Genomic DNA, 12,361 nt, shown 5'->3' on the forward strand with positions numbered 1-12,361 from the left:
TCCCCACGCCCAAGGGCGCCCTTTCACCTATAGAGGCTGGGCGGGCCGGACTTCAGGCCCCGCCCCACGCAGGCTCCACCCCGGCCCCGCCCCGCTCCCTAAAGCGGCTGGATGGGATGTCCCGGTGGCCCCCACCTGCCCCACAGCCAGGAGCAGTGGAAAAGCGGGGACTTTCGAATCCGGCAGACTTAGGCCCTCCTGGCTTTGCTTGGTGTATGACCTTGGGTAAGTTTTCCCCAGTCTGAGCCTGTTTTCTGTTTGGCAAAGCGGATAGCCACCTCGTGTGATTTCCGAGATTACATGAAACGACTTTGTGGGGCACTTGGCCCTGACACGTTCCCTCTTCAGGGGCAGCTTTCCCTGACCGTCCCGACACATCCCGTAGACTGGACAGGAGCCTCGCATCATAAGCTCACACAGCCCACGGCTGTAACTTCATATTTGTTTGAATGACTGTTTGATTTTTGTCCGTCTCCTCATTTGAAGCTGAACTTTGTGAGAGCAGGTCGCGTTCATCCTTACACCCCAGCGCCCAGTTCAGTGCCTGACATGCAGCGGGAGCTCAATAGATGCCCGCTCTCCTTCATGCCACCCATCTGACGCACCGGTGGAACGTCAATACTGCTATCGGCCAGCAGAGGGCAGGCGGTGACCAGCCTTTTCGCCCCGCTGCCCTTCCTCTCAGCCTGCAGGCCGGGCGGGAGCCGGACAGGTGAGCCCAGGTGCGCGCACGTCTGAAGAATCGGCGGGCCCGCGAGCCAAGGGCGAGGAGTCGGGCTAGGACACGGGTTTTCTTTCCCCTCGGATCTGTGGCCTGTCCTCGATCAAAGGCCTTTCTGACAAACCGTGTGGATGTACGGCTCCTGCAAAAAAGATGCGCTAGGAATCAGGAGGTGAGGGAGTTTGCTGTGAAGAGCGAGGGCACCGAGACGCTTGGAGGAGTGGGGTGCATTGTAAAGAGCCAGGCTTAGAGGGTCCCGGGTGGTGGGGAGTGAGAGGTGGCCGCCATTGTTCTGTGACCCAAGATGACGGGACCTGGGTGGGGTGACTGTCTCCAGTTGTGCTCACTATAGCAAAGCCATTTAGTGTCAGTCCTAAACCCAAACCATGTCTGGTTTGTATCTCAAAAGAGCCCTGTTGGGAGCAGAGGTGTCTCAAGCTGGCCAGAGGGCAGCGCTGCCTCCAACATATCCGTGGAAGCATTATATGTAACTATTATATTTAACAGTGAAACCGTGGAAACATAAGAATCCCACAAGGGAGCCTGGGAGGAAAGGAAAGGTCCAAGGTGATGGCTACTGATGCCATAGTTACTGTACCTCTTTGAGCCTCAATTCCTCATCTGCAAAATGGAGATAAAACCTACCTTGCAGGATTGTGTTGTGAGGATTAAGCAGGACGAACTCAGTCAGTGGTTCTCAACTTTGGCTGTGCATTGAGAGCACCATACCCTGGGAAAAATACTGATGCCTGGGGTACTGGGATCACCTGGGAAATCTTCAGGTGATGGCACTGTGTAGCCAAGGCTGAGAACTCCTGAGTTTTAGCACAAAGGGCACACACTAGGCATTCAAAAATGTGTATCACGTAAAAAAAAAAAAAAAAAAAAAGGAGCACATATTGTTTTCATTGTTCCTCTTTAGTGAAGAAATAAATTGACATAAAGGTTGTTGCAGTAATTGGATTTCCAACAGGCTTGTTTCCGGAACTATGAATCATCGGGATTTGGTGATTATGGGGGTGGGGGAGACAGAGGCAGCCGCTGGTAATATGACTTATTCCAACGTCCAACGGAACTGAATGAGGCAGGGACCACCCTGTTCTAGCTTGCATTTTATAGAACTATTTCCAAGGCACGCTCTGAGCATGTAAGCACCCTGGGCTCTTGTGTTTGTTCATGTCTGGGGTTGAGGACAGGGGCTGTTTTCTCCTCTCCCTGGGTACCCTCACCAGGCAGGCCTATGCCAGTGGCAACTGTTTGACTTTTAAGTAACCCACAAGTGCACGTGGCACCTCCCTCTTTATGGGACTTGGTAACTTTAGGTGCTTCAATAAATTATAGACCCAATGATTATTTACTGTGCCTCATGACTTTTTTGCTGGGTGAACCCGGCGTGAAGTGGGAGGACCTGTTCACCTAGGCCTGTGGCTGTGACCGCTTGTTATGGCAGCCAGACTGAGCCTGGAACAGCTCCTCAGTCACTCCTGGTGGCCTGGTGGCCTCATTGAAAATGGGGAGGGAGGCAGAGGAACCTGTGGCTGGCTCCCTCCAGCATGGAGTCCTGGGGCTTGGGGGCTAGGGAGTTGATGTCTTGCTAGGATTATTTGATTTAGCAAATAAGAATAAAGAACACCCAGTTAAATTTGAAGCTCAGATAAATAACAAAAGTTTTTTTAGTATAAGTATGTCCCATGCAATTTGGGATATACTTATAGTAAAAAAAAAATCATTATTTATCTGAACTTCAAATTTAACTGGATAGCCTTCATTTTTATTTGCTAAATCTAGCAGCTCTATGCCTGGCCAAACAGCCAAGGAAAAGCCAGCACAGGGAATTTGCTGCTGCCCCTCCTGCTCAATGTTGCCACATTCAGCTTCCACCTGTCACTGCCCTGCTCCAGAACTGTGCATGGTTCCCAGCTGCTTCCCTGCTTCCATAGCACAACCTTGACTCCCTGGCTGCTGTGCTGGGCCTTGCTCTTCTGCCAGCCCAGCTGCCCTGCTTGGACCCTTACCCACCTCTTCTGCTCATGTTTCCCCTGATGGCATGTGTCCTTCCCACTCCCAGTAGCAATTGCAAACACTTAGTGACTACCTCCTGGGTACAGGCCCCATGCTTAGTTCTTCATCTGCATAATCTCATTTCGTTCTCATAAAACCTCATACGGCATATGGACAGTAGTTATCCTATTTTACTGATGAAGAAACTGATGCCCTAACAGTGATTCTTTTTTGTTTTCTAATGTTTATTTATTTTGAAAGAGAGAGAAAGAGCACGTGCACACGTGCGGGGGATGGGCAGAGAGAGAGAGAGAGAAATCCCAAGTAGGCTCAGCCCCACGTGGGGCTCAACCTCATGAACCGTAAAATCGTGACCTGAGCGGAAATCAAGAGTTGGTTAAGGCAGCTTAACCAACTGAGCCACCCAGGCACCCCGGCCCTAACAGTGATTCTTAAACCTGGTTCCTGTGTCAGCAGCAGCAGCCCCTGAGAGATGTTTAGAAATGTAAACTCTCAGCCTCTGCTCCACACTTAGGAATCAAAATCTCTGGGGGTGGGACCCAGTCACCTGTATTTTAATAAGACACCCCTACCCCCTTCAGTGTTTCTGATTCACACTCTAGTTTGAGACCTACTGCTCTAACAGGTGAAGTGACTACAGGAGTTTGTCACCAGGCAGAGGTCTAGGGGATCGCAGAGGACTCCCAGGCAGGATGTTTATGATCTCACTGAGCACCATACCTAGGCCAGGCACTAGAGATGCTGCAGCGACCCCACAGTCTTGGAGGGTGGGGTAGAAGAGAAAGAATAGACAGGTAGTCCGGCAGTGGCAGTTGCGATTTAAGATGACCAGGCTCAGGCGGACCAAGCCCTGAAACTCATAGCAAGATGGGACAGGTCAAGGAGGGCTTTGAAAAGCTTGAAAAATAAGTTGAAATTAGTTAGATGAAGAAGGGTGCGAATGATGTTTTGGGTGTAGGGACTGGTTAGTGCAAAGGCCCTGCAGAGCTACCTGGGGGTAGTTCAGTCTTGAAGATGAAGGTGAGGAGAGCGGGGGGGGGGGGGGGGGAAGTATCAGATTGGGGGGGTGGGGGGAGGGTCCTCTGCCCCCAGAGCAAAGGAAAAAGCTTTAATGGGTGTTGAGATGGCACTAGGGAAGATGGGGGTGGGACTGGGATGCAGGGGGTTCCAGGCCTTCCTCCGCCCCTAGGTCTGCCCCCGCCACTCCCCAGGCGGTTGCGGAGACTCGACCCCCCAATGGCAGCAGTGGGCAGGTGCTCAGTTCCAGGACTGGCCGTCTAAGACCAGCTCCTTCCGGGACTGACAGGCGGGACTGGGAAAGCAGGGCGGGTCACCGCTCCCCTCTGCCGGCCCCACCCATCCGCCGACCCCGCCCCTGCTTCCAGCTCCGCCCCCTGCCTCCGGCTCCGCCCTCCACCTCCGGCTGGAGGCAGCCAGGCTCTGGGCTACTGGCCTAAGTCGCTTTTGCCTCCCATGCTGCCTTTTCCTGCTGATGTGGCAACGGCCGTGGGGCTACTGGGGCCTCTTCTCTCAGCTTTTCAAGGACAGGCCCTGGATGTGGTCAGGGATTCCTGGGCTGGAGCGCAGGACACTTCCGTAGCTATCTCCTCTTCCTGCCAACGAAGCCTCTGTTGCCAGCGGAGGACTGACCCAGCCTGGCCAGGTTGCCTGGCAGTGTGGGCTGAGGCTGGGCAGTTCCCGATTCCAGCTGTCCTTCCCGGAAAAACGTCAGTTTGGCTGAACCTTAGGATCCGTTTGTGATTTCTAGCCCGGGGAGGATTACTGGAAGACCATTAACCACCGTAGGAAACAGCGCTTTCTGTGTGTCCAAAATCTCTGCAGGACTTACCAGCTGCCCCATTGGCTTGACCTTCGGCAAGGGACTTCCGTTCCTCCTCTTTTTATTTGGGTATACCTTCTGCCCTGACCTGCTGACACCCAGGACCATGGATGAAAGTCACTAGGCTTTGCAATTAAAGAAGGGTCTTGCGTGGTGCCCTCCTCTTAAATAGGTATTCAAAAATATTGTTTAGGGAAGATCAATTTCTTCTGGGCCCTGAATTATATATAGATGGAGTGTATATAGTAGGGCAAGGGCAGTCTAAGTGGGTGGAAGTAGTGAGTAAAGGCACAGATGATGGAGAGAGAAAGTAAGTGCCCAGGAGATGACCTGTCTGGCCTTCAGTGTTGGGCAAAGCCATAGGCACTGAGGAGCCATGGATGGTTGTTGAGCAGGAGAGAGATAATATTGCTGGTCATTGTACTAGAGCCTTTGTGAATGTTATTGCACTGTCTGCCCACATTGTTCTCCCCCTGCCCCCTATCTATACAGTTCATGCCAAGTCAGTTTTTAGATCCCAGATCCATTGTCACTTACTCTGGGAAACCCTCGATGGCAGACAGACTCTAAGGTGACCCCCTGTCTCCCCACCTCCTGGTGTTCATGCCTTCGTGTAATCCTTTCCTCTTGAGTGGGGGTAGGACCTGTGACTTGCTTTTAGAATATGGCAAAGGTGATGGGGTGTCACTCCCATGATTATATAACATAGAGTCTTGCTAGCAGACTAGTTCTGACACTCTCCTTGCTGACTTGAGGAAGGGAACAGCCATGTTGAGGAAGCCTGAGTGGCAAGGAGCTATGGGTGGTCCCTAGGTCCTGCTGACGGCCAGCAAGAAGTCAGCGTTCTCAGTCCTGCAGCCACCAGGAAATGAATCCTGCCAGCAATCTGAGGGAGCTTGAGCCCCCAAGTGAGAATGTAGTCCCACCATCACCTTGAGCACAGCCTTAGGAGTCCCCGAGTAGAAGACCCAGCTAAGCCATGCCCAGACTCCTGACTCACAGAAACTGAGATAATAAATCTCTGTTGTTGAGAATTCCTAGGTCGGTAGTGATTTATTACAGAGCAGTAACTAACTGATGCACCTTCCGGCTAGGGTACCCCTTTACATAGCCTCTCATAGCATTATGTGCCTTTTCTTTCCTTTTTAAAGTGCTTTTTCATCCTTTTATGTGACACTTTGTATATACCATTTGATGAATGCTATGTCTTCATGAGGACACATTTGCTCATCACTTTACCCCCAGAGTCTCTCTCGGTGCCTGACACGTGGAAGAAGACCTACAATAAGGATTAGTTCATGTGTTAGTGAGTGAGTGCTCTTTTTTAATCTTTACTACAATGTGGCTAAGTGGGAACCATTGTTATATAGGAAGAAAAGGAAACAAGGTATTTTTTTTTCAAAGTCTACTATTTTGAGAGAGAGAGAGAGAGAGCACGTGTGTGCGGGGTAGGGGCAGAGAGAATCCCAAGCAGGATCCACACTGCCAGCGTAGAGCCCACTGAGGGGCTCAAACCCAAGAACCACAAGACCATGACCTGAGCCGAAGTCCAATGCTCAACCGACTGAGCCACCCAAGAAACCAGTTATTAACAGAAACTTAAAGGTATACTAAACAAAATCTTATTATCTTCTAAGTAAACATTTTGGTTTGTATATGCCACCATATCCTAATTTTTAGTATGACTACAGAATGAATGATTTGGGAGCAGGGTGTAGATTGCATGGTATGACCTCCTACGTGGAGCATTGTATTTTCTAAAAAGTACAACCATCCAAAAATACTTTGGGGCTCCTTTGGTTTTCCCAAAGACTTACCTCTTACTTAAATCATTCTTTGGAAACTCCTCCCCGTCACTGTCCTTTTCTGACCTGACCCAAACAGGCCCTCATCTGCTAATGCTTTGTGTGATTCCCACAGTTTGCCAACACCATTCTCATCGGCTTCATAAATTCTACATCTTTGGCAAGATTTGTAGTTTCATTTTGTACTCCATTTGCGCCATACTCCCAGAGGTCAAAGCCATCTGAGCGGGATGCCGTTAAAACCAAACCTGCCCTGCTTGGAGAGCCCTCCCCACCGCCCACTGCTGCCCTCCTGTCCCACTCTGCCCCCTTCACCCATTCTGCAGCGGCCATATTCATCTCCTCGTGGATCCCGATCCATGAGCACACCAAAGACACTTCCCCCTTTGCCCTGGAGGTCCCTACAGTGCTTTCCCCAGACACCTTCATGGCTCACTCCCTCACCCACGCCAAGATTAGTCAGATTCAGATGTCACCTTTCTACCCTGACCACTCCCATCCAACCTTTCCTGGTTCTAATCTTTCCCAGGAACATGAACCACTGTCTCACATGCTATATGTTTTACTTATTTATGATATTTGGCATTTGTCTCCCCCTCCACAAGAATGTAAGCCCCTGTGAGGACAAGACCTGTCTTCACTGATATATCCCAAGAGTGGCGTCTGGCACATAGTAGGTCTCCAGGAGAGGTGAGCGTCCACATCTTTGATGATCTTGCACATGACTCAAAGTCTCCATCCTCTGCTGCTGGCCCACCTCCTTCTGGCCCCTCTCTCCGGTACTCCAGCCCCTGTCTAGGTGATATGAATTGTCAGGCAGTCATCTGCCTGACTCCAGAGGGCCTTCCTAGGGTGCGGGTGTTTTGACCTCACTGTGTCCCCCGCCGCGTCTCCAGCAGGCGTGAAATACTAAATTCCTGTTTTTGTTCTGTGTAACAGCAAGAGGATTAGAGAGGAAGGAGGAAGGAGATGATTGGGGAAGCAATGGCCAGAGTGGAGAGGGAGGAGAAAGAAGACAGTCACAGGTTTTCTCGGGGCCCCCACCCACTCAGCTTTCTAAGCAGCTCAGAGAAGCGGCCGGCAGTAGGTGAAGGCTGTGTGCCACATATCCTGAGCTGGGCGCCACGTGGCAGAAACAGTCCCGTTGAGTCATGGGACACACAGCCACACTGCTTTGTAGAGTTTGGTGTGTAGAGTATTTTTGTTTTTTACAGCCCAGCTGCCTGTGTAATGACTTCCTTCCCTCGGCCTTGTTCACAGAGGTGTCCCTGAGAGACCAGCTGAGTCACCACATTCCTTGCAGCTTAAAACACTGGCCCCAGCACCAAGGCCCAGTTCCTTCATGTAGATGGGACCTTTCAAGGCGGCCAGGGAATGCCCAGAAAGACAGGCTATACAGCTCCCGTTTCTAACATGCACCCCTCCCCCAAAACATGATTATAAACCAAGTAAAGATGGAAAGAAATTCCATCTCCTAAGGATTAGGGAATGGCCACAGCCGTGTGCCATGGTCTGACGAATTACTTGTCAGCAACCATGAAAAGGCACCTGGGTGGCTCAGTCAGTTGAGTGCCCGACTCTTGATTTCAGCTCAGGTCATGATTCCAGGGTCATGTGACCGAGCCCCATGTGGGGCTTCGTGCTGCGTAGAACCTGCTTAAGATTCTCTCCCTCTCTCTCTCTCTCTCTTCCTCTCTCCCCCTCCTCTATCCCTCTCTCCCCCCTCCTCTTTTCTCCCTCACTCTCTCCTCTGCTCCCTCTCCCCCTCTGCCCCTCTTACCCACTCTCTCCCTCTCTCTCAAAAATAATAATAAAAAAGAGGCTCTTGAAGTGGTATATAAACCAAAAGAACCTGAAGATTTGTCAGTAACCATGAAGTCAATACTACACGAGGGAGAGGGGAGGGATGAGGAACCAACATCCATGCAGCATGAAGAGTCAGAAACCCAAGCGAAGACTGGGAACTCTCCATGGCCAGCTGGCAGGAAGGGAAACTTGCTTAGCCCTCCTGGAAAATAAGCACATAGTTCTCGGTAACATTAAGTACGCATAGGGCACAGAGGTTAGCAATTTAACACCTTGAAATGTATTTTGAAAATTTGCTCAGATACATGAGAACACCAGGAGGAGGATATTTAGAAGAGCAATGTTCATGGCATAGGTGAACGGGAGGCAAGGGAAGTGCCGAAGGAAGGAGCTAGTAAACCACGGATACCTGCCGGGAGATTCTGCACGGCATTGTGAAAAGATGGCATAGATGTACACACAGCAAAATGGATGGGGCTTACAGCGTCAGGCAGGGAAAGCGGCCGAAGAGCAAGAAGGCACAACAGTTCTCTGGTTTTACTGAGGTATGACTGATGTACAGTCACACACACTTAAGGATTTGAGTTTCAACATGTTTCACTACCCATGAAACCACCACCACAATCAAGATAATGGGTATATCCATCACCCCCAAGTAAGAAGTAGGTCTACATGTATTCAAACGGACAGATGTCTAGCACCTGTTGTTAAGTATTTTTAAAAGTTCAACAGTCTGTAATATAATCCTGTAGTTATAATAATAAAAAAAAATGTTTAGATATCCTGAAGACATCTGGAAGAACATGCACAAAACAAAATTATGTTCGCTGTTGGGAATCTTGTGAAAACTGCTTGGCTTTATTTGGCTGGTGTACCTTGCATTTCAGAAACTGCCCGTGCCGCTTGTCCCACCTCGTGGTCTCCAGTGAAGGTTAACACACTAGCAATGTGTCAGTATGGCCCCCTAACTTTGAGTGACTTTATTAAAATGTCACTGAGGTTGTCATAAGGAACTCCAACATGAGGGGTGCCTGACTCTTGTTCTCCATCCCCACGTCAGACAGCTGTGTCAACAATTTCCTTCAGCTCACCCCCAGGACCATTTTCTCTTCTCATCCCTTCCGATTGGAGACAATCCAGCAGAGGGGCAGTTGTGGCTGGGACAAAAGAGTGATTCCCCAACTTGTTTGCAAATCCATCTTTTTTTTTTTTTTAAGTAATCTCTACGCCCAATGTGGGGCTCGAACTCATGACCCCGAGATCAAGAGTCGCACGCTCCTGAGCCAGCCAGGCACCCCGCAGATCCATCTTTTATTACCCTTCTTCATGTATTCGTAGGTACAGGGAGGGGTGGAAGATTGTGGGGGCAGGGGCATGTTGAGTTTTGTCTGGTTATGGGCTTTATACAAAAGCAGTCCTTGTTCTTTTGTGTCTGGCTTCTTTTACTCCACGTTTTTTATAAGAGTTCCATGTTGCTGTGTGCAGCTGTAGTTCATTCATGTTTTGTGCAGTATAAAGCATTCCATCAAGTGAATATACCACAATTTATCTGTCCCTTCTACTGATTGACATACGGGTTGTTTCCAGCCTGGGGCTATTGCAAAGAATGCTGCTGTGAACATTCTTCTACATGTCCACCTGTTCCACCTGGGCATGTATTTCTCCTAGGTATATACTCTGGAGCAGAATTGCTGGGTTATAGGTATTCCTATGCTTAACTTAAAAAAATAATGCCAAACTGTTTCCCAAAATGATTATACAAGTACACGCCCTCCAGCAATATATGAGAGTTCCCCTTGTACATTTACCAATGGTTCTTCCCAGCAACTGGTACTATCAGACTTTGTACTTTAGCCATCTGGTGGGTCTGTAGTACCTCTTCTCTTGGTTCATTTCCCTGATTACTAATGAGGCTGCGCACCTTTCATATGTTTATTGGCCATGTGGATTTTTTTGTGTGCAGACCCTGCTCTTCCCCATTTTTCCATTGCTCTATATTTTCATCATTTATAGTAGTTTTTATATATTCTGGTTATAAATCCTTTGCCACCTATGTGCATTGCAAATCTTTCTCTTCTGTGGCTAATGATGTTTCTTGATGCACGAAAGGTCTTAACTATAAAGAAGTCCAATTTATCGGTCTTTCACTTGTGGTTAGTGCTTTTACTGTCTTAAGAAAACTTTTCCTCCTTTGATGTCATAAAGATATTGTATGTTATCTTCTAAAGCTTTACTGGCTTACCTTTCATATTTTAGTCCATAATGTGTAGAAATTGGCTTTTGAGGATGGTGTGCAATGGGGTTCCAATGTAATTTTTCCCATGTGGACATTCAATCGACTTAACACTATTCAAAAGATCATTTCCCCACACTGTTCTGCAATGCTATCTCTAACATTAATATGGTTGGGGGGGGGGTCTCCTGTCCATTGGTTTTTGTCAACTCTTATAACAATACCATACTGTCTTAATTATTAGAGCTTTATGATAAGTTTTGTTAGCTGATAGACTAAATCCCCTCTACCTTGTACTTCTTCAAGTGTACCTTAGCCATTGTTGGCCTTCTGCAGTTTCATATAAACTATAAAGTTTAATGTAAGTTAATATAAATTAGAATGACCATGTCAAGTGCCATATGAAAATCAACTGGGATTGCTTTGAATCTATAGACCAATTGAAGAGAATGACAGCTTTGCAATATTGAGCCTTCTAATCTATTAACATGGTATCTCTCTCCATTATTCATTTATTCTCTAATATTTATTAAAATGTTCATGGTTTCCTCCATAGAGGTCGTACATGTCTTTTGTTAGATCCATTTGTAGGTACTTGGTATTTTTTTGCTATTTCAAAACTGTTTTGACTATTTAACACTATTTTTTGACATTTGCTGGAAGACAGAAGTTGACTTTGGCATATTGATTATGTACCTGGAGAAGGACCTTCACAGAACCTGACCATGAACCTGACTATGGTGCCACCCTGACCTCAGACTTCCAGACTCCAAAACAGGGGAAATAAGTCCCATTGTTTATAAGCTACCCAGTTTATAATACTTTGTTACAGCAGCCAGACTAAGACAATAATTTATTTGAGATTCCTTAGGATTTTCTACCTGCACAATCATGTCATTTTTTAACTTATTATTAAAAAATTTTAAAAATGTTTATTCATTTTTGAGAGACAGAGAGCAAGCTGGGGAGGGATAGAGAGAAAGGGAGACACAGAATCCGAACCAGGTTCCAGGTTGAGCTGAGCTGGACACGGGGCTCGAACCCATGAACGGGGAGATCATGACCCAAACTGAAGTCAGATGTTCAACCAACTGAGCCACTCAGGGGCCCCTACCATTATGTCATTTTTGAAGACGGCTTTATTTCTTTCTTTCTTAGCTTTTTGATTTTTTTTTCTTTTTCTTGTCTTATTGCCCTGGCTAGGACAGCCCATAATATGTTGATTAGAAGTGGTGATAACTGATATTCTTGTCAGTTCCTGAGCTTAGAGAGGAAAATGCTCACTATTTTACCATTAAGAATGGTGTTAGCTCTAGTTGATCCCCCCTGTATCTCCTGTATCAGAATGAGGAAACTATCATCCATCTTTAGGTTGCTAAGAGTTTTTACTGTGAATAAGTGTTGAATTTGTCAAATGCTTTTTTTTAGCATCTATTCAGATAGCCAAATTATTTTTCCTTTTTATTCTGTTAATGTGGTTGGTTGATTTTTAAATATTAAACCAGTTTGCATTCCTGAGATAACCTCTACTTTGTTATGACTTATTATCCTTTTAATTTGCTGCTGTATTTGATTTGCTAACATTTTGTTTTGGATTTTTTGTATTGATGTCATGAGAGACAGTGATATTTTCTCTTGTCATGTTCTTGCCAGGTTTTGGTAGTATGATTATGCTGACCTTATAAAATAAGTTGGTAAGTGTTCCCTCTATTTTCTAAGGGAATTTGTTTAAAATAGGTATTCTTATTTAAAATTTTAGCGAGAATATTTTCATTATCTTTTAACCTATATGACCTCATACTAAAGTATGTCATAAACATCATATAGTTGAATCTTATATTTTGTTTAAATTTGCCCTATTGGGGCACCTGGGTGGCTCAGTCTGTTGAGCGTCCAATTTCGGTTCAGGTCATGATCTCACAGCTCGTGAGTTC

General features: G+C 47.1%; 1 protein-coding gene across 3 annotated transcripts in view; it reads left to right on the forward strand.

Moving 5' to 3' along the window:
- The first annotated feature begins 107 nt into the window (after nucleotides 1-107).
- Nucleotides 108-12,361, forward strand: part of ZHX3 (zinc fingers and homeoboxes 3) — a 127,491-nt gene continuing 115,237 nt past the window's right edge. For 2 of the 3 annotated variants that reach the window (XM_053199952.1, XM_027070098.2), the window contains exons 1-2: nucleotides 3,951-5,893; nucleotides 8,496-8,739. The gene's annotated coding sequence lies outside the window, so the exon portion shown is untranslated. Of the gene's footprint in view, nucleotides 226-3,950; nucleotides 5,894-8,495; nucleotides 8,740-12,361 lie in introns of those variants that run through there. The other variant, XM_027070104.2, reaches the window with a different exon arrangement.

The sequence above is a fragment of the Acinonyx jubatus genome, chromosome A3, assembly GCF_027475565.1.
Source record: "Acinonyx jubatus isolate Ajub_Pintada_27869175 chromosome A3, VMU_Ajub_asm_v1.0, whole genome shotgun sequence".
In the NCBI taxonomy this organism is placed as follows: Eukaryota; Metazoa; Chordata; class Mammalia; order Carnivora; family Felidae; genus Acinonyx; species Acinonyx jubatus.